We start from the raw sequence: 15,935 nt of genomic DNA on the forward strand, positions 1-15,935 counted from the left end.
CACAAAACTGTTTAATTTGGAAGAGTTCCCTTTATTTATTTATTTCTTCAATGCTCATGCTTTAGATGTGAGATCTAGGAAACTGCCTCCTATGATAAGATTTATAAGATATTTCCCTACATTTTCTTCTAACAGTTTTATGGTCTTAGAGCTAATGTTAAGATCTTTGATCCATTTTGAGTTAATTTTTATATAGAGTGTGAGATATGGACCCTCTTTCATTCTTTTCCATGTGGATATCCAGTTCTCTAGGCACCATTTATTAAAGAGACTGTTCTGTCCCAGGTGAGTTAGCTTGAGTGTCTTATCAAAGATCAGTTGTCCATAGATGAGAGGGTCTATATCTGAGGTCTCTATTCGATTCCATTGGTCAGTGTATCTATTATTATGCCAGTGCCATGCTGTTTTGACCACTGTAGCTTCATAATACGCCTTAAAGTCAGGTAGTGTGAGACCTCTGACTTCATTTTTCTTTCTCAGGAGATTTTTAGCTATTTGGGCCATCCTGTCCTTCCAGATAAATTTGGTTATTGTTTCTTCTATTTCTGAAAAGTAAGTTTTGGGGATTTTAAATGGTATTGCATTGAATCCATAAATCAATTAGGTAGAATTGGCATCTTAACTATATTTAGTCTTTCAAATCCATGAACACTGGATGCCCTTCTATTTATTTAGGTCTTCTGTGATTTCTTTTAGCAATTTCTTGTAGTTTCCTTTGTACAGGTCTTTTGTATCCTTAGTTAAATTCATTCCTAAATATTTTATTCTTTTGGTTGCAATTGTAAATGGAATTTTTTTTCTTGATTTCCCCCTCAGATTGTTCATTACTAGTGTATAGAAACACTACATGTTTTTGAGTGTTGATCTTGTAACCTGCCACTTTGCTGTACTCATTTATTACCTCTAGTAGTTTTGCTGTGGATTTTTTTGGGTTTTCACATATAGTATCATATGTCTACAAACAGGGAGAGTTTTAATTCTTCCTTTTCAGTTTTGATGCCTTGCATCTCTTTTTCTTGTCTAATTGCTCTGGCTAGAATTTCCAACACAATATTGAGTAACAATGGTGGTAGTGGACATCCTTGTCTAGTTGCTGATCTTAGGGGGAAAGTTTTCAGTTTTTCCCCATTGAGGATGATGTTAACTGTGGCTTTTTCATATATTCTCTTTACCATGTTGAGGAAGTTCCCTTCTATTCCTATGCTTTGAAGTGTTTTCAACAAGAAAGGATGCTGAATTTTGTCAAATGCCTTCTCTGGATCAATTGAGATGATCATGTGGTTTTTCTGCTTTGATTTGTTGATATGGTGTATTACATTAATTGATTATGTTATGTTGAACCATCCTTGCATACCTGGGATGAACCCTACTTGGCCATGATGTATAATTCTTTTAATGTGTTGCTGGATTTGATTTGCAAGAATTTTGTTGAGGGATTTTTGCATCTATATTCATGAGAAAGATTGGTCTGTAAGTTTCTTTTCTTGTAGTATTTTTGTCTGGCTTTGGTATGAGGGCAATGTTGGCTTCATAGAATGAGTTAGGTAGTCTTCCCTTCTCTTCAATTTTTTGAAGCATTTGGGCAGGATTGGCACTAATTCTTTCTTGACTGTTTGGTAGAATTCACATGTGAAGCCATCTGGTCCTGGACTTTTCTTTTTGGGGAGCTTCTTAATGACTAATTCAATTTCTTTACTTGTGATTGGTTTGTTGAGGGCATCTATTCCTTCTCAAGTCAATGTTGGTTGTTCATGCCTATCTAGGAAGTTATCCATTTCATCTACATTGTCTAGTTTTTTAGCATAAAGTTGTTCATAGTATCTTCTCATTACCTCCTTTATTTCTGCAGGGTTTGTGGTTATTTCTCCTCTTCCATTTCTGATTTTATTTATTTGCATATTCTCTCTTCTTCTTTTTGTCAACTTCACTAAGGGTCCATCAATCTTACTGATTTTCTCATAGAACCAACTTTGGTTTTGTTGATTTTCTCAATTGTTTTCATGTTCTCAATTTCATTTATTTCTGCTCTAATCGTCTTTATTTCTTTCTTTTTGTTTGTTTTCAGGTTAGTTTGCTATTCTTTCTAGTTCTTCCAAGTGAACAGTTAATTCCTTGATTTTTGCTCTTTCTTCTTTTTTGATATAGGCATTTAGAGCAATAAATTTTCCTCTTAGCACTGCCTTTGCTGCATCCCAATAATTTTGATATGTTGTGTTTTCATTTTCATTTGCCCCAAGATATTTACTGGCTTCTCTTATAATTTCTTCCTTGACCTACTGGTTGTTTAGGAGTGTGTTGTTGAGCCACCATATATTTGTGAATTTTCTGGCCCTCTGCCTATTATTGATTTCCAACTTCATTCCTTTATGATCTGAGAAAGTGTTTTGTCTTATTTGTATCTTTTTAAATTTATTGAGAATTTTTTGTGACCCAGCATATCCTTGAGAATGATCCATGAGCACTTGAGAAAAAGGTGTATCCTGCTGTTGTGGGGTATAATGTTCTACAAATGTCTGTTAAGTCTAGCTCATTTACTATGTTATTCAAATTCTCTGTTTCCTTATTGATTCTCTGTCTAGATATTCTGTCCATTGATGAGAGTGGGGAATTGAAGTCTCCAACTATTATGGTAGATGTGCCTATTTCTCTTTTCAGTGTTTTCAATGTTTGTCTCTTGTATTTTGGAGCACTCTGGCTCTGTGCATAAATATTTATTATTGTTATGTCTTCTTGTTGAACTGTTCCTTTTATTAATACATAGTGTCCTTCTTTGTCTCTTTTACTTGTTTTATATTTGAAGTCTAATTTGTTGCGTATTAGTATAGCTACTCCTGCTCTTTTCTGATTGTTGTTTGCATGAAATATCTTTTCCCAACCTTTCTATTTCAACCTATGTTTATCCTTGGGTCTAAGGTGTGTCTCCTGTAGACAGCATATAGATGGGTCCTGTTTTTTAATCCATTCTGCCAGTCTATCTTTTGATTGGAGAGTTTAATCTATTAACATTTAATGTTATTAGTGTATGGGCAGTACTCTCTTCTACCATTTTGCCTTTTGGATTATATGTCATATCTCATTTTTCTTCTTTTTATCTTTACTGATATTTTCATTTCTACACTCTTCTCCACACCTCTCTCTCCTGTCTTTTCATATCTGCCTCTAGTGCTCCCTTTAGTTTTCTTGCAGAGCCAGTCTCTTAGTCACAAAGCCTCTCAGTGATGATTTTTTTGTCTGAAAATGTTTTAATTTCCCCCTTGTTTTTGAAGGACAATTTTGCTGAATATAGAATTCTTAGTTGGCAGTTTTTCTCTTTTAGTAATTTAAATATATCATACCACTCTCTTCTCTCCTCCATGGTTTCTGCTGAGAAATCTATGCACAGTCTTATTAGGCTTCCCTTGTATGTAATGGATTGCTTTTCTCTTGTTGCTTTCAAGATTCTCTTTTTCTTTGACATCTGACATTCTGATTAATAAGTGTATTGGAGTTTATCTATTTGGATCTATTCTGTTTGGGGTATGCTGCACTTCTTGATCTATAATTTTAAGTCTTTCATAAAAGTTGGGAAATTTTTCAGTGGTAGTTTCCGCCATTAGTTTTTCTCCTCCTTTTCCCTTCTCTTCTTCTTCTCGGACACCCACAACACATATATTCATGCGCTTCATGTTGTCATTCAATTCCCTGAGTCCCTGCTCACATTTCTCCATTCTTTTCCCTATATTTTCTTTTGTCCCATTCTCCAGTTCACTAATCCTGTCTTCTGCCTCTTGAAATCTGACATTGTAGGTTTCCATTGTTTTTTTTTTTTTTTTGGCTTATTAGCATATTTCCTTTTATTAGTCAGGGCTCATATATATATTTTTTTTATTAATTAATGGAAAAAAAGAAATTAACCCAACATTTAGAAATCATACCATTCTACATATGCATTCAGTAATTCTTAACATCATCGCATAGATGCATGATCATCGTTTCTTAGTACATTTGCATCAGTTTAGAAGAACTAGAAACACAACAGAAAAAGATATAGAATGTTAATATAGAGAAAAGAAATAAAAGTAATAATAATAGTAAAACAAAACAAAACAAAACAAAAACATATAGCTCAGATGCAGCTTCATTCAGTGTTTTAACATTTTACTTTACAATTAGGTATTATTGTGCTGTCCATTTTTGAGTTTTTGTATCTAGTCCTGTTGCACAGTCTGTATCCCTTCAGCTCCAATTACCCATTATCTTACCCTGTTTCTAACTCCTGCTGGACTCTGTTACCAATGACATATTCCAAGTTTATTCTCGAATGTCGGTTCACATCAGTGGGACCATACAGTATTTGTCTTTTAGTTTTTGGCTAGACTCACTCAGCATAATGTTCTCTCCATTGTTTTTTCTTCATCTCTTCTAGTGTGCCTTTCATTCCTATAAGTTCTGTGATTTGGTTTTTCAGACTTTTGATCTCTTCTTTTTGTTCATTCATTGCCTCTTTATATCCTCCCTCAATTCACTGATTTGATTTTGATGAGGTTTTCCATGTCTGTTTGACTATTCTGAATTAATTGTTTCAACTCCTGTATCTCATTTGAATTGTTGGTTTGTTCCTTTGGGCCATATCTTCAATTTTCCTAGTATGATTCATTATTTTCTGCTGGTTTCTAGGCACTTAATTTCCTTAATTAGTTTATTCTGGAGATTGTTTTCACTTTTTTTACCTAGGATTTTCTTGCTGGATGACTTTGTTGTCTATCTGTTCTTTGACATTCAGTTCAGCTTATTCTGGACCTCTAGCTTTGTTTAACAGACCAGAATTTTTCAGTTCTTGTTTTCTTGTTTCTTGTCCTGCCTATTTGGTGCCTCCCCTCCACCTCAGGAGGGTCTATTTAGGTATTATAGACCCCAGTCAGATTTTTCCAGACCATAATGGCCTCCTGTCAGGAGGAAAGAGTCACCTGCATCAGTTTTCCCTGCGGGTGAGACCCAGCAGGTTAAAAGGCTTTCCTATGAAGCCTCTGGACTCTGTTTTTCCTATCCTGCCCAGTATGTGGCTCTTGTGTGCCTGCAGGTCCCACCAGCATAAGGTGATGTGGTACCTTTAACTTCAGCAGACTCTCCTTGCTGGGGGTGTGTTTGAGACAGAGGAGAGGTTGTAGCCTGACTTTAATTGCTTCAGTTTTCCAGACCCTTAGGTCTGAATTCCTTGAGGGAGAGATTCCACCTGAGCTGGGCCCCACCCCCTCCTGGGGAAGGCACAGGCTCCAGACAAACTCTTATACAAGCTTAATTCTGCCCATGCCTGGGGCAGTTGGAGCCTGAGAAGCCCTGCAGCTGTATTCAAAGAGTAGTCAAGTTTTAGAAACACAGCCATAAAAAGGAAAAAGAAAAATCCTTTTCAGAGCAGGATCCCCATTCCCTGGGTTTGCCTATCAAGAGCTTCAGTTGGTATGCTGCTTTGTGTATCTCTTGGTCCCTTCCTTTCCTTCAGGGCCTGAGACCTTTCAAGTATTATGTGCTATCTGATCAAAAAAACTCTGTCTTTTTTTCTTTTTCCATCAGCCCTGCCCACCTGGGGCAAAAACCTGCAACCTCAGATTTTACCATAGCTGAGCCGTGGGCCTATTTTTAGTAGTCAGAATTTGTTAATTGATTCCACAGTTGGAGCTTCCTTGTGCTCAGCCCCTGCTGCTAGTAAAGTCTCTTTCCTTTCTGCTCTTGGGAGCAGCCTGTGAGGGAGGGGCACTAGCTCTGTGGCTTGGGGCACTCACGGTCCTGGGTGGGCTTGCAGCCGGTCTGGCTTGTCCAGACTGGGGTACGCTGTGTGTTCAGTCACTGACGTGGCCCCAACAGTTGTTCTGTACTGTTCCTGGCTATTTACTAGCTGCTCTGGAGGACAAACTAAATCCCACCCCTCACTAAGCCACCATCTTGGCCTGGAACCTCCCCACTACTTTCTTAACTCCATGGTTATTTTTTTTATGAGAAATCAGTACTTAATCTTCTTGTGGCTCTGTTGTATCTACCTTGTTGCTTTTCTCTTGCAGCTTTCAAAACTCTTTCCTTGTCACTGGTGTGCAACAGTTTGACTAATGCATCAGGGGATGGTTCCCTTTAGGTTTATCCTACTTGTTGTTTGTGGAATTCTTGAATGTGTATATTCATGTTTTCATTAAATTTGGGAAGTTTTCTGCCATTATTTCTTTGAGTATTCCTTCTGGTCCTTTTTTCTTCTTAGACACCAATAATACATATATTTTCACACATGATTGTTCCACAGCTCTCCTAGGCTCTGTTCACTTTTTTTTCATACATTTTTCTTCCTTCTCCTCACCCAAAATAATTTCAATTGCATTGTCTTGGAGTTCACTGATTTTTTCTTGTGCCAGCTCCAATCTGCTGTTGAAACCCTCTGGAGAATTTTTCATTTCAGTTATTGTGGTTTACAATGCCAGCATTTCTATTTAGTTCCCTTTAGAAACATCTACCTCTTTACTGAGACTCTTCTATTATTTATCCATCATTTTCCTGATATCCTTTAGTTCTTTCTCTGTGTATTTTCCTTTGTCTTCTTGAGCATATTGAAAATTATTTTTTTGTTTTTGTCCAGTGTGTTCAAAGCCTGGTGTTCTTTCTTGATTGTTTGTGAGTTTTTATCCTGTTCCTTGGATGGGCCATAATTTCCTACTTCTATATCTTGTAATATTTTCTTGTACACTGTACATTTTAATATTTTAATGTGTTAACTCTGAGATTTTGCCCCTGAACTGTCTGCTTCCCAAGTTTGTATCTAGCTAGTAATATGGCAGAGATTTCCTGAGTGACAAGAGCTAGCAAAAACAAGTAATCCAAAACAAAAATACCCTTCACAGACTTTGCAAACTGGCTGTACATGGCTGTTGCTGTCCTTAGCGTTTAGCCCTCCTGTCAAGAAGAACAGCCCCAGGTAAAAGTAAAGTGCAGGGTCTTCATCTTTCCATGCCTGAGTCTTGTCTTGGGCTTGTCCTCATTAATGGCCTCAGGAATTCCCTCATTTACAGGAATCTTTGTTTCTCCTCTTCTCCCTATGAAATAGACTCCCTTCTGCCTTCCAGGATGTTCCATTTATGTCTTAAAGCAGGTAATTCGTTGCCCAGACCATTTTGACTTGTTTCTTATACTGTTTTAGCTCTCAGCAAGCTTCTTTTGTCTACAGGGCAAGTTCTGGAAGGGTGAGCCAGAGATGGATTTCCTGGCTCAGTCTTTCAGGCTGGCCATCCCGCCCTGCCCCCAGCATTGGCACTTACATACAGGTACCCCAATATGTGTGTGGGGTTACTCTGCTCCTTTTGGTACAGGGTCAGGGACCCACAAAGGGAGCACAGACTGGCTCCATACCACACCAGGAAGGAGATGGGGAAGAGGACAGAAAAGGTACTCAGAATCTTCTCCTGTTTTTTAAAGCTGTGTTTTCTTGATTTGGCAGTCACCCAGGTACCACAACCCTTCAAATGCCCTCTGGAGTTCTGAGGAATTGGCTTTTCCAGTTTTTGCTTGTTATTCAAAGTTTCTGTGGAGGAATGGCACCCTGGAGAATCTTATATCACCCTATCGGTCAACCAGAAGTCAAATGGTAAGGATATTCTTAATCCACTCCCTTCTGACAGCTCAGAAGGTCACAGGGAGCCAGAGTAGACAGATGGTCATCCCTATACCCACCCACCTATGCCTAGCCACTCAGTCAGTTGTTTTGTAATAGTCCCCACATTTTTCTTGCTTTTAAGTATTGCTTTAGTCTCTCTGATAGATCTGTAGTTCCTCAAGCATAAGGATTTTATCTGTTCTTTGTGACTATCACTGAGGAATAGGTACTGGCTCCAGGCTCCAAGATTGACACTGAGGACTTCATTGCTCTATTCCAAAGGGATCTGGGCATGACTCCAGAGTTTAGCAACACTGGCTGGGACTCCTCTCTTGGTTTGGCCATTGTGTCTTTGTCTTCTGCTTCTCCCCATTTTCTCTTTCCCCCATCCAAGTCACTTAGAGCCAACTATACCAGGAAGGGAGCAGAGCCTCTCCAGCCAGCTTTCCCCTAGATCCCTGCCCAAACACATTCTCTTGATTATTCCTATAGCTATCAGCAGAGGTGCCAGGCCCACACTCCCAGGCCCATGCTTATGACCCTGTCCAAATCCTGCCAAACTCTCAACTGTAGCATGTACCTAAGAATGGACATGGTATAAACATGACCTCAACTTGAGACTGGACCTACCCCTTCTCCCTACTTACTATTTTCAAGACAGAATCACACAGAGGGGAAGGGAAAGTTATTATCATACCATTGTTCTTCCTATGGCTTCTCCCTCTAACACATGCACTACTGGAAAGCTAAGTATGTTGGATGAATTTTAAGCAGTAAAGACAAAATACGATTAATAAGAAAAGACACCCCTCATAAACAAAAGAATGGGAAATTCTGCTCTTTTAAGTAAAATCGCATTTCGGATCAACTACATACAGAGAAATAAAAAAAAGCCCATCAGACCAAAAAGCAAATTAAAGCAGACAAACAAAATCCAAACTGCAAAATGAAGAAGATATATGGTTATTTTTATAATCAACAGGAAAGACAGTCAGGATGGGGGAGAAAAGGCTGGCACAGAGAAGAAGCTCTCCTCATAGGCAGGCTGGCCTGGGCTCAGCCTTCCTGCTCCAGGCCTGCGTGGATGTGATTTCTGAGCCAACAAAAGCTTACCTCCTATCAGCTCACGAAGTGCAATGACTGGGCCTCGCGCTTACCCAGCCTGATATTTATAGGGGTCACCCCTATGGACCTGCATGGTCACCCTGTGAGCAGGTAGAAGGAAACTATCATAGCCATTATATAGATGAGAAAACCAAGTTTCAGGAAGGTTTGCTCTAGGTCCTTCTGGCTAGGAAAATTACATAACTAGGACTTGAATTCAGCTCCTCCAACATTAGGCTTAGAGCTCACTGCCCTGTATCACAGGACCTTGGGCCACTGCAAGAAGAAAAGGAACTCATCTGGGTAGTCAGTGCAGTCCCTTGAGTTTCTTTCATCCCTTTTAATTAGAAGTGAGAGCACAGACTCCTGTCTACCCCCTAACCTGCCCTATTATCCTAATTACCCCCCAGGTCATGCCTGATCAGACATGATGCAGCCAAAGGCATCCATTGAGTTTCACTTCTTCACGCCCAAGCTCTGGGCAAACAAATCTACAGAGCTTTATACTAAAGAAGACCCACCCAGCTCAACGGGAGAACAGGTGGGTGAGGAGACTTTCTATTTTAGGAAATCGGTCAGTTCCCTATCAGCAGAGCCTGGGCCTTTGGCCAATATGTCCCTGGAAAGAGGAAGAGTGAGCAGTCAGTGACAGCTTTAGAGAACTCATGACCCCACCCTGGAGGCTCCGAGGGCTACAGCGAGAGGGTGACCTCAGCCCCTCTGAACTCACACAAGGGCTAGAGTGAGGTCAGTGTGGCTTGGCTCTCCTTCCACCTCTGCTGTCCAGAGACAGTTGCCCATAGCCTAGTGCGGATCACGGTGGAGAAGGTGGCTGAGAGTATGCTGGCCCTCCCCTTCACAAATTGTCCAGGGGAGAACAGGCCCAAATTCTCCTTTAGAGAAGAAGAGGTAACCCCATGTAAGAGCCATGTGACCCTGGGCAATGTCCTTATTTGTAAAAAAGTGACTGCAACACCTACTTCATAGAATATTATGGTGATTAAATGAGACAATGCATGTAAAGCACCTAGCATGCGGGGGCACTCCACTAAAATGCTGCACACACCTCCCTCCCAGCAGCAATTCATGAATTCTCATGTAAACTCAGCCCCTCATAGATTTTATCCTGTATCATCAGTTATAATTTCCCTAAACCACAAAATATATTTCTCTCTACCTCAGTTGCATACCTGTTTATGGCCCCTTCAGGCCCATCACTGGCCTTCAGTTTAGCTCTTTGATTTCTTTATCAAACACTTACAGAGCTTTCACTGTATACATAGCACTCTTCTAAAACCTTTACAAATCTTTGTTCTTCAAGAGTGCCAGCACAAATTGCATTGGGGGGGTGGTGATGAAAGAGTACAGAAGGGAGATTCTCAGAGCATTTCTATAAATGTGGAAGGAAAAATATATAGCCCCTGGGTGCAACCCCTTTCACTTAATCATCACAGTTTCCACCTAAAACTCCCAACAGTATGCAGGAGGTGCTAATTTTGCTAAAGACAATCTGGCTCTTAACTCATTTCTATTTCCAAATACAGTATATATCTTCTCATTGGGGTGTTTTATAGTCTCACTCTACAGGTTTCTGATGTTATTTTGCTTTAGGAACTTTCCTTGACTTTGCCTCTTCCACCATACATTCCCTCAAGAATAGAACAGTGTTAAGAGCTGAAGCCAAACTGCTGTGCTTAGCAAAGTAGGAGTATGGATGCCCTCTTATCTCAGCTCTTTCAATCTAGACAGTAAGAAGCATATGGATGGCAAGCTGTGGGCCCCAGCAGACCTGGTGGGGGCAGCCAAAGGAGAGAGGGTCAGCAGCTTCCAGAGAATGAACCGAGTCATTGCAAATTACAATCTTTGCACAGGCCCCGGGCCAGTGTGGCAGAATGCAGTGTGATCGCAGAGAGCAATCTAAAAATCAATGCTGAACAGTCAGCCAATGCTGCACCTAGGAAAACAGCCAACCAAAGGGCCCTCTCCTCCTGAGGATTCTGGCAGCCACTACCCCACTTCCTCCTCTGCAGCTCAGACAAGTGAACTTTCTAACCCCAAATAGTGTCTCAGGTCTGAGAAATAGAGAGAAACGTTACCAGAGCCCTGGAAAGCTCTTTTATAAAGCCCTAAAGCACCTGTGCAAAGAAAGGGAAAAGAAGATAAATGCTGTGAAGGACTATTAACCACCATCATCATTGTGGCCCTTATTAAATAATGATATTGGTGAGGAGCAGAGTGCTGTTGTATCTTCATCAGTATCAGCATCCAACAATGGCCGCCTTAACCAGGGGGCGCAGCACCTACTCAGTATTGGGGCCTGCCTGCGGGTGTTGCTTTGGTCTAAGGTTAGACAAGGGAAAATTCGAAGGCTTGACTTGTTTTAAGATGTTGCTTTGAGGATGACTAGAAAGGATCACAGGAGAAAGATGTAAAGGCATAAACATGAACTCCTAGCAGACAAGAGTCTACTACCAAATATTTAGGGCTTTGCTTGTTCTCTGGCCTTGGGTTGGGAAATGTAAGGTGGTGGGGTTGGCCCCAAAAAGGGTTTTGCTTCTACTTTGTCCCCACCATGACTCCCTTCCCCGGGCCTTTGAGTTGGAGCATATTTAAAAATTGCTGAGGGTCAAGACCCTGTCCCATATTTCCCTTCCTTTCCCATTTCAGCAAGCACTCTATTTGTGCTTGGTACATTCAGTGATACTTTGCAGATCAATTTATTCGGGACCAGGGCTGGTTTCATCAAATAATCCAGGCATCTACAGGATGCCTACCAATATGTCCTACCAGGAAACGAATGTCACTCAATGCTAAACAGAGGGACAACAAAATACTGTAAACCCAGAGGCAATGCGCCCCAGGACACAAGGCCAGTATGTGATTATTTAGAACCAGCACAGGCAAGGCTTCCTGAACTGGCCAGCCATGTGGGGACTCCTCTGCCTCCTTCTCTGAGATTGATGTCCTGAGAGGATGTCCCAGCATTAACTAAGCCCGGCAATTTGTGCCTTTTTCTGTGCTAGGGCCAGGCCTTCCGAGTTCTGAGCAAGCAGAAAGGTTTCCTGAAAGTGAGAGATTGCTTCTGCTGAGTACATCCCTACTGCCAGCACCTGGCCTGAGTTATAGGCATTGCACCCACCTCTCCATCCCCTTCTCTACCTCACAGAATGGGAAAAGGTTCCTTTTCTGCTTAGCCCACAGATGACAAGCTCCAAGGCACAACCTGACATGAACTCCCCAGTGGCTGCCTCGTCTGGTTGCCATGGCACCCTACAGGGCTGCTGAGGGCCCCCACGCCCCTCCCCGGCTCCTGACGCAGACCTGGCCTGCAGTTCCTTAGGCAAAATGGCAGGGGGCAATGAGGAGGGGTGCTGAAATCCCATTTCAACCAATATATTCCTTCTCACCCCCTGACAGGCTCTCGACTTCCTTTCATACTCCCTGTCAACCCTACAGAGTAGAGGTTAGAATAAAGCCTTTAAAGGGCAGGCCTTGTGAGAGGAGAAAAAGAGACAAATAACCCTGCCAATCCATAAGGCAGAAAATAAGCTGCTGGCACATGGCAGGCATTCAATAAGTATCTGTTAAATGAACAAATAAAAGAATAAAAGCAGCTCAAATATAGTTTAGGCCCCTTGAGGGACACGTCCTAAAAAGACATGGTCAATAATAATTGCTACATTAGTATGTCAGTTTCAGTCTTCCAAAATGCTTTCACGTGTTATGGCATTTGATCTTTGCAGCAAGAAGAGAGCACCAGAGAGGAGCTGGGAAATCATTTCCATCTTGCAGAAAGGTGCCTTGTCTGAGTGACTCAGCATGTCAAGGGAGGCCAGGGAAAGGAGCCTCTATCAGGGGCACAGCTTTGGGCCCTCCTCTGCCCCTTCTGCAGCAGGAGACATTGGAGATCTGACAGCCAGGGCAGGGGATTCAGGTGTGCACCAAGGTCCTGTCCATGCCTCTGCTCAGTGGGGACTTGAATGGTGAAATATTTATTTCGCGATATGTCCTTGCCTTTCAGATCAAATGGCTGCTCTTGCCTGGATTACCTTACAGCAAAGTAGACCTGATGGCAGTGTCTGCTGCCTCCTACCCCAGAGTCACTACAGGGTCACTCCAGCTTTCACATGAGCTGCAGCGCACCCCTCCCTGCCCCTGCCCAGACCCCTCCATCAGGGACAGAGGAGAACCAAGAGGAGAGTTGTACCTCCAAGGAGCCAGAGTCACAAAATATAGGCCTTGCATCCCTTATACCCAGCCCACACCTCCCTCTTAGGGCCATCTGGCTCCTGGGTTTTCTGTTTCCCTTTCCTTCCTCAGTGGTTGCACCAGGGAATTCAGCCTGATTTTCTTGCTGCATGATGCACCACAGCACCCCACAGGCTTTCTCTCTCCACAAGATTGCTACTGAGCAGAAGACACTCTCCCTACTATTGGGAAACGTTCAGGGCACAAACATGGGGAAGTTATAAAATCTAAAGAAGGTAGACAAAGTGCTCACAGTCAGTATTCCAGGGACTCCCTTTCTAGTTGACGTCTCATCTCTTCTGATGATGGGTTTCACAGACTTTCCCCCTTCTTGGTTCATAAACTTGGGCCCTTCAGGGCATGTGTGTCCACTCTGCTCATCAGCCTCTAATGTTCTGAGGATCCCATGGCTCAACCTGCTTTACAGAGTAATTCTGAGGATTAAATGAGATAACATAAAAAGCATACGAAATATATAAAAAGATATATGGCACGTGGTATCACTTTAATTGTCAGAGTACTGATTATTCTCCATTTGGCCCACCTCCAGGTGTTCTCAGTCCCCAGGAGGCTGACCCCTGAGGAATGCGTCATCTGGGGCACCCTTGCTGGCATTTGGCCAACTGGAGGACCCAGCAGGAAGAATGGGAAGGGGTTCCCCCACTTCCCCTGCTTTAACACATTGTCCCTGAGAATAGTCACGGTAGCCATGTCCCTGGGAGGTAACAGATCCCAAGGAGGCCTTTCCTCCACAGCCCCAGACATCTCTGGTTCAGACCCTGGGAGGCAATGGCTTCCCACTGAGGCAAGTCTCTGGGTACCTTAGCATTCCTTATTTGTTTCCTTAATCTTGCCCTCATCTCTCTTAATAATCCCTCTATTAAAGTCTCTTTATTTGAACCATCTGGGATAATTTTTTTTTCTGCCAAGCCCCTGACAGATATAATCACAGACATCTATGCCTGTGTCTAATCAGCTGAAAGGGCCAACCTTGTCTTCATTTATCACTGGGAACAGAAGGATCCAGTGTGCAATGCTGGCTAAGTAATCTTCAGTGCAGGGCTTCCAAATTGCAAACAGGCTGAGCCTGCCCTTCCTTCCTCCCCTCCTCTTTCTAGAGGTAGTGGCCTGGCTGCACATTCTATAAAGCAGCTCAGCGTGGGCTGCCAGCAATCTGACATCAGGATGGAAGAATACAGAGGCCTCAGAGGCTCTGGATTTTCTGGAATCTAATGATTCTGCTGATCCTTGCTGATCTTCTGGTGTTTGGTAATAGCTATTTCAATTTCAAGATGCTTAAATCACTTCTTTGTTCTTTCTGCTATGTAATTAGGGTACCACTAAAAGTCTGGGGGATTAGCTGTCTGGGTTGTCTAGTGGTGATCAGCTATTGTTTCTGCCCTCCAGAACCTCACTAGTCTAGTGGGGAGGAAGACAAGTAAACAGATCACCCGGATTCTGCAGCCTCGGCCAAAGCTCAAGGAATTAACAGGAGTACCTGGGGGAAGGGGAAAGGCGGGGCCAGGGACAGACCTGCTGGGCTCAGCCTCCTGACCATGAGCTTTCTAGGGCAGGGGAATCATATTCACAGTTAGCCTGTTTTCCACACCTCAGAGGAAATGTGCTTCATCAATAAATAATCATGTCTGAGTTACTATGCAAATAAGTTCAGTTCAGCTCTGCTCTCCGAATATTTGGGTTCATGTTTCCACTAAGCTTTTCTCTCCAGCTTCTACCCTCTGTGCTATGTTTACTCGATGCAACTCATTTACCACAGCCTATCATTACTAAATGAGACAACCAGCCTGAAAAGGAAAGGCCGATTTGCAAAGACTTTACCTGGTCTCCCTGGAGCCTGGTACCTTTCCATGGCCGGTGTTCATTCTGGCTCAGGCTCATGGAAACAGAAGAAAACAACAGAACACCACCAATGAGAATGAGAGTTAAATCCATTTAGATTAAGGAAAGGGGAGGACGCCAGCAGAATGAAACCAGACAGAAACTTCTCTTGGTATAGTGGCCCTCCTGTGCATTTCCAATGCAGCCCAAAATGCAGTCAATGCAAGTCCTGATTCTCTTTCACTTACCTCATGGAAGAGCTTCACAGACAGAGGTTATGTGCAGCTGCAAGAAGAGCTGCCAAGAACTTTCCAGTTTCTATTCAGTCTGGTTTCCAAAACATTATAAAGATTCTAAACCTCCACTGCCCTAAACACTTCAGACTATTGCCATGAGTAATTTATTTAGGGAAGGAGGCTTGGGTAGTCTGTGGGCGAGACAGGAAGCAAAGACCAAATAGGGAATCTGGCATTTTATTTTGTTCACTAAATCACTAGCTCCAATTTCCTTTTGCAAAATTCGTTCAAATCAAAAAGTTATTGAACATTAGAATTAGAAGGGATGGCAGAGAGCATTTAGTCTAATATCTCCTCTCTGTTTTAAGAACCCCATTCCTCTTTTAGAGAGCTGAGATTGGGAAAAGGCTTTGCTCAAGGTCCCACAAGCTAGTGGCTGAGCAAAAGTAGACTCAAGTCCAGCATTCTGTTGGCTACACCACTGCCCTGGGATTTCACCTGCAAGGTATTTGCAGAGGTCAGAGGACGAATGTGTAGCCACAAAGGAAATAATGGAAAAACTCCAAAGAGGAAGAAATCAGCTTGACATTTAGCTTCTCATCTAGCATGGCTGTCACGAGGCTCAAATTGAAAGCAGATGAAACTGCCTGATGAGAGTTGAAGGAGAAAAGTTAGGATGGGGATGGGGGGGAGGGAGAGAGCAAGGAAAGAATAAATTACAGAACAAACAGAATCTGTGACTCTGCATTTACTTTGTGTATTGGGGTGGCAAGGAGTTGAATGAGAATGAGGGGAAGGGAAATATGTTCCTGGAGGAGGGAAAATGCTTCTGGAGATAAGTGAAAGGTGGAGACATGTCTCAGACACAATTAGACGACAGAGGAAGCTAGTGATGCTTG

The 15,935-nt window shown here is 42.3% G+C and overlaps 1 long non-coding RNA gene across 1 annotated transcript in view; it reads right to left on the reverse strand.

Moving 5' to 3' along the window:
• The window catches only part of LOC143661531 (uncharacterized), a 36,756-nt gene extending 21,044 nt beyond the window's left edge, over positions 1-15,712 (reverse strand). Inside the window, exons 1-3 of the long non-coding RNA XR_013164660.1 lie at positions 15,049-15,712; positions 14,801-14,855; positions 13,215-13,380 (exon numbers count right to left, since the gene is read on the reverse strand). This is a non-coding gene — a long non-coding RNA (uncharacterized LOC143661531). The remainder of the gene's footprint in view (positions 1-13,214; positions 13,381-14,800; positions 14,856-15,048) is intronic.
• Between the last annotated feature and the right edge of the window lie 223 nt (positions 15,713-15,935).

Source organism: Tamandua tetradactyla, chromosome 17 (genome assembly GCF_023851605.1).
Source record: "Tamandua tetradactyla isolate mTamTet1 chromosome 17, mTamTet1.pri, whole genome shotgun sequence".
NCBI lineage: Eukaryota > Metazoa > Chordata > Mammalia > Pilosa > Myrmecophagidae > Tamandua > Tamandua tetradactyla.